Raw genomic sequence first — 9738 nt, forward strand, 5'->3', positions numbered from 1 at the left:
TTTAAATCCCAACAAACTGCCTCAGAGCATCCTCTCTGTGACGGCAGAGATTTGTGATGCTTTAATGAACTTGCATCATTGAATTACAGTCACAGATACACTGAAACACCTGGTTATTGAGAGAGGTCAAAGGTCAGCAGAGGAAAGAGCTGCGACGGCTCGAGTCCTGGATTTAGGCAGGAAGCGCCTAAAGTAGAGAGACGGCGACGGATGAAAAGGGGCATGTGGACTGATTCAGGCACGGAGACGGAGCTTTTTGTTTTTTATCTGCTTCCGTCAGCAAAGTGGACGATGAGTCAGCACATCCAAAACAGCTTCCTGCATCCAGACGGCTGGTCTGCTGAATTCATTTTTCAGAAACACCAACATTCTGTTTTTTGTCATTATGAAGACAAAATCTTTGAGTTTTGAAGCGTCCTTCATCACTCTCAGCTTCCTCTGGCTCAAAGAATCCATGTTGGACAAATTAGAAATGATGAAATGGAGGTTTTCAATTCACTTCCTGGTTCAGTCAAACTGTGAAGGAACAGTGGGGATGAAATAATGCTGATTTATTTCCACGTATTTGTCATTATTTCTTGGCAAATATCTGTTAATATAATTAAAAATTCATGCACCGTGAGCTGAACTTAAATTAGCAGCAGAGTGATTGTACAAAAAATAAATAAGTTAAAGTCAGAAGCTGCAGAAAGTTCTCCTGTAACTCTTTTAGAGTTTATATAACACATTTAAAGAATTAGAATTTGGACAAATTAAATTTATCATGTTTTTTAAATTCAGGATCCAATCAGCTGAGCTCAGCAGTGTAAAGTTGAAATTTAATTCGGTGTCAGATGAACATCTGTGTGTGTTTCAAGATGTATCGTGTGTTTCAGTTCCGTGGAGACTAAAAATAGAAGATTTATTGAATAAGAATCTGAGTCCTGGACTCGGACTTGGCAGACGGCCACAGACTTTAATTCCATTTGTCACAGAGTAACGAGGAGAACCTCGTCCAAGATGTGATGTAATGATGTCATCCTCTCTCTCTGACGACATCGTGGCTCTTCTCCCTCTAATTATCTAATTACTTTGGGAATGTCCACTGCTAAAGATCCCTCTGGCTTTTCTCCAATTTCACACAGAGCCACCAACAAGAGCAGAAAGGAAATCAGCTCCGCTGTCCTCTAATCCTTTGAGCTGATGAAGTTCGCAGTTTTTATTGTTGCATTAGCAATAAAACATGAAGACCAACCTCAAGGAAGAAGCTCAAATTGGCACGATGGTGTGAAACCACTTTCACAATCACCAACAAAACATTGTCTTCATGCTGCTGCGATGGTTTCCTGGTTGAATTTGAAAGCTTCCTAATTGAACTTGCAGCCAAAAACCCACAGTGAGTGTTCGCTCAGCTAATGTCTCATCTGCACCACTAAGAGGCCGCCTAGCTGCCAGCTGTCCTCTATCAAAGCGCCGTGTGATGGCGGGATGAAAAAGCCTAAAGCTAAATTGCACCAAATTTGCCACCAAGGCGGCCGGCTCGGAGGAGAGCGGCTCCGGTCCATTAAACACTGCAGTCCGTTCCCAGGAGCCCACTTCCTGCTCGACCAATCCCTAGAAAACACACCATCCACCTGAGGTGTCGGCCTGAATGTCACCTTTGTAGGATTTTATTCCTAAATAAGATCTGTTCTGCTCTGATTAGTTATAATTCCGTTGGTTTGGTTAAGAGAGCAGCTGCCCGTCTTTTAGCTCCTTTTTGGTCTCCACCAACCTCCAAAGGGAAATGAGAGACTTGATGTTAACTAATGTAACTACACACAACATTGGTCATCTCCAACTTTGAGTTCTGAGTCAGCTGGTTGCCAAGAGCAAAAAAAAGCTAACTGAGGATTTAGATGCATTTAGTGAGAAAAAAAAGAAAACATCACATTAGAATAAAAAAAAAATAGTAAACTGCATTAAAAGGATTGTAACATTTGTCAACTTAAGCTAACAGCTATATAAAAAAGGGTAATGATAGCTTTTAAAAACTAGTGCAGCATGAAATTAGTATGAAAACAAGTAGCCACATCATGAAGAAGAGGAACATTCACATAACGGCAAATAATCTCAGTTTTAAATAAATTATAGCGGCATTATCAATATTAAAATAGCAGTTTTATGTGATTTACCTGCAGAGTTTTTCATATTTAGGACACAAAAACATAAGTTCAGCCCTTCTGTTTCACTTTCTGCTCACTAAATGTTTTAAAAATCAGAAAATCATCATCAGGATGAATCTGGTCGGATCCCTCTGCGGTTAGATGGAGCTACATGAGTCGTGCTGAGATTCCTGCTTTTCATCATACAAAACACATGGATTTAAAACACAACGGCGTGGCGAAGGAATCCCACGATGAGTTCACTTCCTCCGGGTCTGAACCGGACTGAGCTCTGCCTTAATGCTCCAAAGACTCAGAAACGAACCTGCAGCACATCACAACCAGCCAACGTGACAACAAAGGAGCTGCAACCTGAGCACATCCAGAACTTCAACACAACAACACCTGCAGATCCTCCACCTTCCTCCATGTCATCACCATCATTTACCTGTTTTCATAACAGATCCTGGTTCCAGAGAGACTCCCATCCTCTTCCTCCCCCCGTCCCCCCCCGTCCCTGCTCTCTGTGCCGTCCACGCCGGCTCGACCCCCTCCTCGCTTCGCTTTTTGAATCCTCGCCGTGAAACAACAGAAGGTATCAATCCTCCCTCTGCTCTACCTCCTTCATCCACCTCCCTTCTCTCCTCTCTCCCTCACACACACACACACACACACTGCTGTCTCCACCTCCCCAGGACCAAGGAAGCTCTGTTACCATGGAGACGCACGAGGCTGGCGCCTGATTGGTGGGGTTTGTTGTGATGCAGGAGTCGGAGGTGCAGCCCACCAGATTGATGCTTTTTCATTTCAGCATCAAACGGCGACAGGATCGGCTCGGTGTTTACTGTTGACTTATTGATTCATGATTTATTATTTATACGCAACAAATTCACCTTCTGGTCCACAAAAGAGTCCGAATAACTTTGACCAAGATGTTAATTTAACAGATAATACAAATCGAATCACATGTGAGCGGCAGAGGAAGCTGAAGCTGATTCTGCTGCTCCATTAGAACTGAAACAGCCCGTATTGATTCATCTGCTCGCTGTTTTCTTCGACAGCTGTAAAAAAAAAAACATTTTACAACGACAACAAACAGCAGACCGTCACATTTTAGGGAAACTCTTCTCATCTTGGCAGCTCTGCTCTTTTTTTTTTTTTTTTGATTGCAGGTCTAAAAGCAAAGAACAGAAATATCATTTTAACTGATCGAACTGCAGCTCACGTTCATCCAAACCATCTGTTGACACAAATGCCTAAAATGGGATTATGCGGATCTGTGACACTGCAGATGTGTGCACGACTCTCTGATGATTATTCATGTATTTGCAGCTTGTCGCTGCCGACCTGGCTTTCCTTTCCTGCACTGTCTACAGAATTTGAATTTGCTGAGAGGTGTGGACTCTGGACTTTCCCTCTGACTCAGGAGGAAGACTGCTGCTTCAGACCACAGAAGACCAGCTGCTGTCTTTTTTGTTTTTCTTTGAACCCCAATCACTGAAAATGAACATTTTCTTCCTGCTCAGCTAAGCCAACTGCCTCCTGACTCATGATATCACAGTGAATTTAAGTTTGTCAGACATTCAGGTGTGTGACTGAAATGAATGAGCGCAGGACAAACTCCACAAACGTCTTGAACTAAATCCATCCGCAGACGCAGCGTTTCAAACGGCCCTTTGGCTCCGAGGATGAACCTGACGGCGTTTACTACAAGAGATCACGGAAGGCAAAACCTGCACCGAGATTAAATTTACTGCCGTGCGGACGAGCGGAGGGTTGAGGATCAGAATGAGAATGAGCTCGGAGACTCCAAGAGAAGCCCCGCTGATCGCTCAGCTCCCGGTTTTATCTGCCGGCTACAGGACTGCACATCCTCTGAATGAAATGACTTGTTGATGGATCTACACACACACTCACTTTATCTGAGCATCAGCAGAACGCACGCTAACAAAATCAAGTCCCCGCCACCCATGAACATCTGCTGCCATTACGGCTGTTAATTTGAGATCTTTCCTCACCAGACGCTCCTGTTACTCATCCTGCTCATGTCAGATATGTCAGACGGCTCTCAGGTTCCCGGCACCGGACTGACAGTATGTGTCAGAAGGTGTGTTTGCTTATTGTGTTGTCGTTGTCACACCACGCCGGTGATTCAGATTCATAGCAGATGGATTTCACAGCTTTAAGATGTAACCTGAGCCCTGTGCTGGGAACCACAGGACTTTACTGTGTAAATGTAGAATGCAGCTTTCATGCATCGTTTTACTTTTGATGCTTGGTATTGTTCTGACAATACTTCAGGACTGTTTTTACTCTTAGAGCCGCTCAGCTGGCAGGAAGTCCTTTCAAACAGTGCTGTTGCTGTCACTGACCTGCAGTCCATCCCCGGCCGCGGTCGGACGCCTTCCTGTGAACGAGAAAACAAGCTGTGATGAGATTCCCACTAATGAAACATGAATTCAGCAGCGTGAGAGCTCGAGCAGCAGCCTGCTGACGTGCGTGTCGTCAGAAAAGGCGCTCTCATATTCCATAAACAGCGCGTGGAGCAGAGGTCATGTTTCAAAACTGCTTCCTTCCTCAATCCGCTGTGAGGGCAACAAAAGGATCTGAAGGAGGAGGAGGAGAGGAAGTGGAGGACTGAATTTTAGGCATGGCCTCATCGGGTCCTTGAATGTGTTGGTGCGCATCTGACGCCGTCAGCATCACAACACAGAGAGACGAGGGCAGCAAATGGGAGCGAGCGGCCCTGACATGAGGCCTGGGTGATGAGGGAGGACGGGCTATTTTTAGCTCAGGGTGGTGGTGGGGGTTGGGGGGGCGAGCAGGGGTTGGCTGTGATGCTTCTCAAATTGCTCTGCTTTTCCTGCGTTCTGGTAAATGATGGCGATGCATCAGTGTCGGCGGGGGGGGGGGCTGCTGATCACTGCTCACTCCTCATCTGGGCCTGCGGTTACTTTGTGTTTAAAGATGAGACAGAGACTCACTTCCTTAATTTGAAGTAGCTGCCCATTACTACGATTTTTGGTGCACCCTGAAGGCAGCACGGACTGTAAACACAACATCATCATTCTGCTCAGATTAGAAACGTCAATCTAATTAACTGCAAATCTTCTTTCTTCTTTTTTAATGCACTTTTCTTTCCTTTTCTACTGCCAATTTGTTTTTATTCTAATTTATATTATTTGAATTTAAAATGTAAAGATCTTTTTCTTCCAGCAGTTTATCTGGAAGCTGAGTCTTTTTTTTTTTTTTTGCAGAGGAAGTGATGAGAAAACCACAGTTGGAGCCAAAATGGGGGCCCAACAACAGATCTATAACCCTGGGGGGCCCCCAGGGAGGAGAATCAGGCTATGACTCATTATTAGAAAGTGAAGAAGCTTCTTTGGCAGCATGATGAACCATTTTCAACAACTCACAATTCATTTTCACACTCAGGAAGGGATGAAATGAAAGAACAGACTGATTTGACTTATATTCCATTTATATTTTTATGTCTTATGAATTGATTAGATAGTTCACTTCTGAACTTTTTGCTTTTTTCTGACTTTGGACCTGAGGACAGAAAGAGTCCTGAGCAGTCGGACGCTTCACTTTTAACTAACGGTGACGCTCCAAGTGTGGAGTAAGCCGACGCTCCACTTCCTCCAAACCTCTGAATTTGTGCTGCTTCTGAAAATTTGATGAGGAAACAACGGCTCGCTGCGTCTGAACAAAGTCTGACGACTGTTAATTAGAGTAAGTGCACAAACAGAGAAAGGCAAACGTGGACGAGTGTGACCGCAGCTTTGTGCGCTCCCCTCCGACCTTGGTCTCACATGGACCCCCCCTCACCCTCTGCAGCTACATCACGCAGTTATGGGTCTATATTTAAAGCATTCTTCTGAGGGCACCATCTCACTATAAACTCGGAAAGTGAGTCTAAATCCAGTTTGTTGTGATGGAAGAAAAAATCTGTGAAACAGTTTTATCAGCAAAATGAAAAAACTAAATATAATTGATTTTGTTTTGTTTATTTATTGTATGTGCAATAGCACAATATATCTTTATTTCAAAATGAAAACACATCCAGGAAACTGCTGGCTGCTTTTAAAGAACCAAGTGAGGATTAATTTGGTCTGACTGTCTGCGCTTCATTTTAAAGGAGCTGTTGTTTAATCAGATCTGACAGATTCAGTTCAGTCGCATCGTCCCACACGAGTAAACAGTTCTGTTGTGTTCAGTCTGATTCTGATCATCGGCTGTTTTCATTCAGATTTAAAGGCTTTGCTGCTGTGTGGATATCACAATGCTGATCTGCATGTTAATGACTGCTGACCTTCCTGCGTGCTGCATATGTTCCTGCATGTGAGGAGCAGAGAGCGACGGACGGACAATCTATTTCTGGCTGACAGGCGAAGGAGGGGGGCAGACAGGAGCTGAATGTGAGTGTGGTTCATTCACTCCCCGCCTCCCACCTCTCAGTCCTGACTGAGGCCGTGATCAGTGGGCCGGAATCCCTCTGTTTACGCTGCTAAAAATAGATTTCACACACTGTGATGACGTGGCATCTCGTGACAAGACCCCCCCACATACACACGAATACACACACCACATACACACACAGACAGACACACGCCACACACAGACACACACACACACACACACACCACATCACATACACACAAAGACAGACACACGCCACACACAGACACACACACACCACACACACACACCACATCACATACACACACAGACAGACACACGCCACACACAGACACACACGCTACACACATCACACACATCACATACACACACCACATACACACACAGACAGACACACGCCACACACAGACACACACGCCACACACACATCACACACATCACACACACCACATACACACACAGACAGACACACGCCACACACAGACACACATGCCACACACACATCACACACACCACACACACACACACACATCACACACACTACACACACACACACACACACACACACACACACACACACACACACACATCACATCACATACACACACCACATACACACACAGACAGACACACGCCACACACAGACACACACGCCACACACACATCACACACACACCACATCACATACACACACCACACACACCACATATACACACACACAGACACACACACACACACAGACACACACACACACACACACACACACACACACACACACACACACACACACACACACACACACACACACACACACACACACACACACCACACACACACACCTCCACTTCCATCATCCAAACTGTAGCACCAGCCAGGTCGTGACGCCGTTCTTGGTACACATCTCCCTGCCTGCCCCCCCCCGAGACAATCCGACATGTCCCATCGTGGGACCAGAGTATGAAATTAAAGGGGGTGAGGTGGAGGAGAGGATGGATGGGAGGGTGTGTGTGTGTGTGTGTGTGTGTGTTGGGGGGGGGGGGGGGCAATCAATAGTATGACTCATTCTTTCTGCGGCGGCTACTTCCTAACAGCATTCATTAAGGCAAACCTCATTTTGGCCTGATAATCAGATCCTGTCAGGCTCCATCTTCTCCGGCCGCCCGACCACACACATTCAGATCAGGAGCCGTGAACCCAAAAGGGAGGAAGCGAGCGGTGCATGATGGGACGGCGAAGGGGGGACCTGAGGTTAACTAAAATAACCAGGCTGAAGTGGGCCGAGGTCCCCAGAGGATGAACCCTACAGGCTCTGCTTTAAACCTGAGCCGTCTCAGTCAAGTGTTTCCAAAATAAATAAAATTTAATTGAAGTCAAAAATAAAAACCAAAAAATGACTGTGCCACGACTAAAGACGCTCATCATGAGTTCAAAGTGGAATATCTGGGAATTTTAACACAACTGCAGGAAGTTCTATCAAAATAAAACGTTACCACAGAGATTATTTAAAGCGCCTCGGTGACGGTCAGGTTTCAGATGAGCTTCCTAGAAAGCCTCGGCTCGGTCTAATTAAAGGCGACGCAGCAGCCTCTTCAGTGTTTTCACCTTCAACTGATAAGAATAGCTGCAGCTCCGTAACAAAAATAAATCATTCTGCAGCTTTGTCTGTTTTTTTGGTTTCATCTTTTCATAAATTATGAGCTCAATCTTCAAATGTCAAAAGTGACATTTGTGAAGAAGTCAGATTGCGTTGAAGTCTATGGGAAAATGTCCCTCCTCCTCCCTGATGAGTTTATGGTCTCAGTCTGAAACACAACATGATGTTCATTTTTTAAAGAATGCTAAATTTAGCAGGAAACGGACCTTAAAGGTTTGGAGACTGTGGCGACGCAGGAGCCAGGAGGTGGTTAGCTTATCTTAGCTTAGCATGAAGGCTGTGAACACCTGAAATGGCTCGCTAATGGTCCACATCAGGGAGGGGTTTGAGGACACAGAGCAGGTCGGCTCCTCCTCCTCCAAATATGGTCACTTCTGGTTTCAAAAAGCCAAAATGGCTGACCAACAAGTTGTGAACTCAGAGCTCCAAGTTTACAAAGAGGAATGAAATAAATTCAATATTCACCGGCGCTTTTAGAATTAAAGGATACACACAACAAGCCCATAATTTCTATATTGTTCTCATAAATCATCCTTAATGAGGTTGTGTGTATCTGGTGGGGGGGTGTGGGGGGGCAACAGGACTGACCCGGGGCCCCACCTAGACCTGAATCCGGCCCTGCACCATGAACAGCAGCCAGTTCATGTCAATGTGTTCCGATATGGAAAAATATTGGGTGTGTTATGTGCACCACTGAAGTGCATCTGTACACACACACACACACACACACACACACACACACACACACACACACTAACACTAACACACACAGTATTATGGGATGTTAACACTAAAGTCTGCACACACTGACAGGAATGATAATCTTCAGGGAATCTGGGACTCACCTGCAGCCCCGGTCGGTCCCGGTCCTGGTCCTGGTCTTGGTGCTGCTCCGGGTCCTGCTCCGGGTCCTGGTCCGGGTCCTTCAGCTGGATCCTCCCGGTAAACGCCGGAATCCTTCCAGCAGCATCGCCGTGTTTTCACCGTCCGTGTGCAGCGATGCTCCGGCCTCTGCTCCGCCGCACGCAGCGCTCATTCCCCGGCGTGTGTCCGCCTGTCAGCCCGGCTGGACCTGGAGTCCTGTCCGGGGGGGTTCAGCCTCAGTCACCGGTGGGGGGGGGGCGGTCCGGAGATGGAGATGATGATGATGATGCGTTCAAGTTACATCAGAGGACGAGCTGTTGGTGGGGGGGGGGTCCTTCTGCAGGACAACAGAGAAAAGGCGCCCCCCAGCGGTGCACAGCTGTCTGTGGGGGGGCTAACACCACAACCACAAAGATCAAGAATGACTGCACAGACACACAAAAGGTTTAAAACAAAAAGATGGACATTGATAACAATGTGAAGCCTCTTTAGACTTTGAAGAGTCAAATTTTCTTTATTTTAAAGAATCATTTGAAGACAAAGTTCCATGAAAAGGGAACACAAATGTCCTGGAAGGATCATAGATGTGTCTGACTGTCAAAAACACGTCCTGTCCAAAATGTTTGTGATTCGCTGCTGCAGGAGGGGGAAGAATAAAGAAGCAACACTTTGAGT

The sequence above is a fragment of the Echeneis naucrates genome, chromosome 12 (assembly GCF_900963305.1).
Source record: "Echeneis naucrates chromosome 12, fEcheNa1.1, whole genome shotgun sequence".
In the NCBI taxonomy this organism is placed as follows: domain Eukaryota; kingdom Metazoa; phylum Chordata; class Actinopteri; order Carangiformes; family Echeneidae; genus Echeneis; species Echeneis naucrates.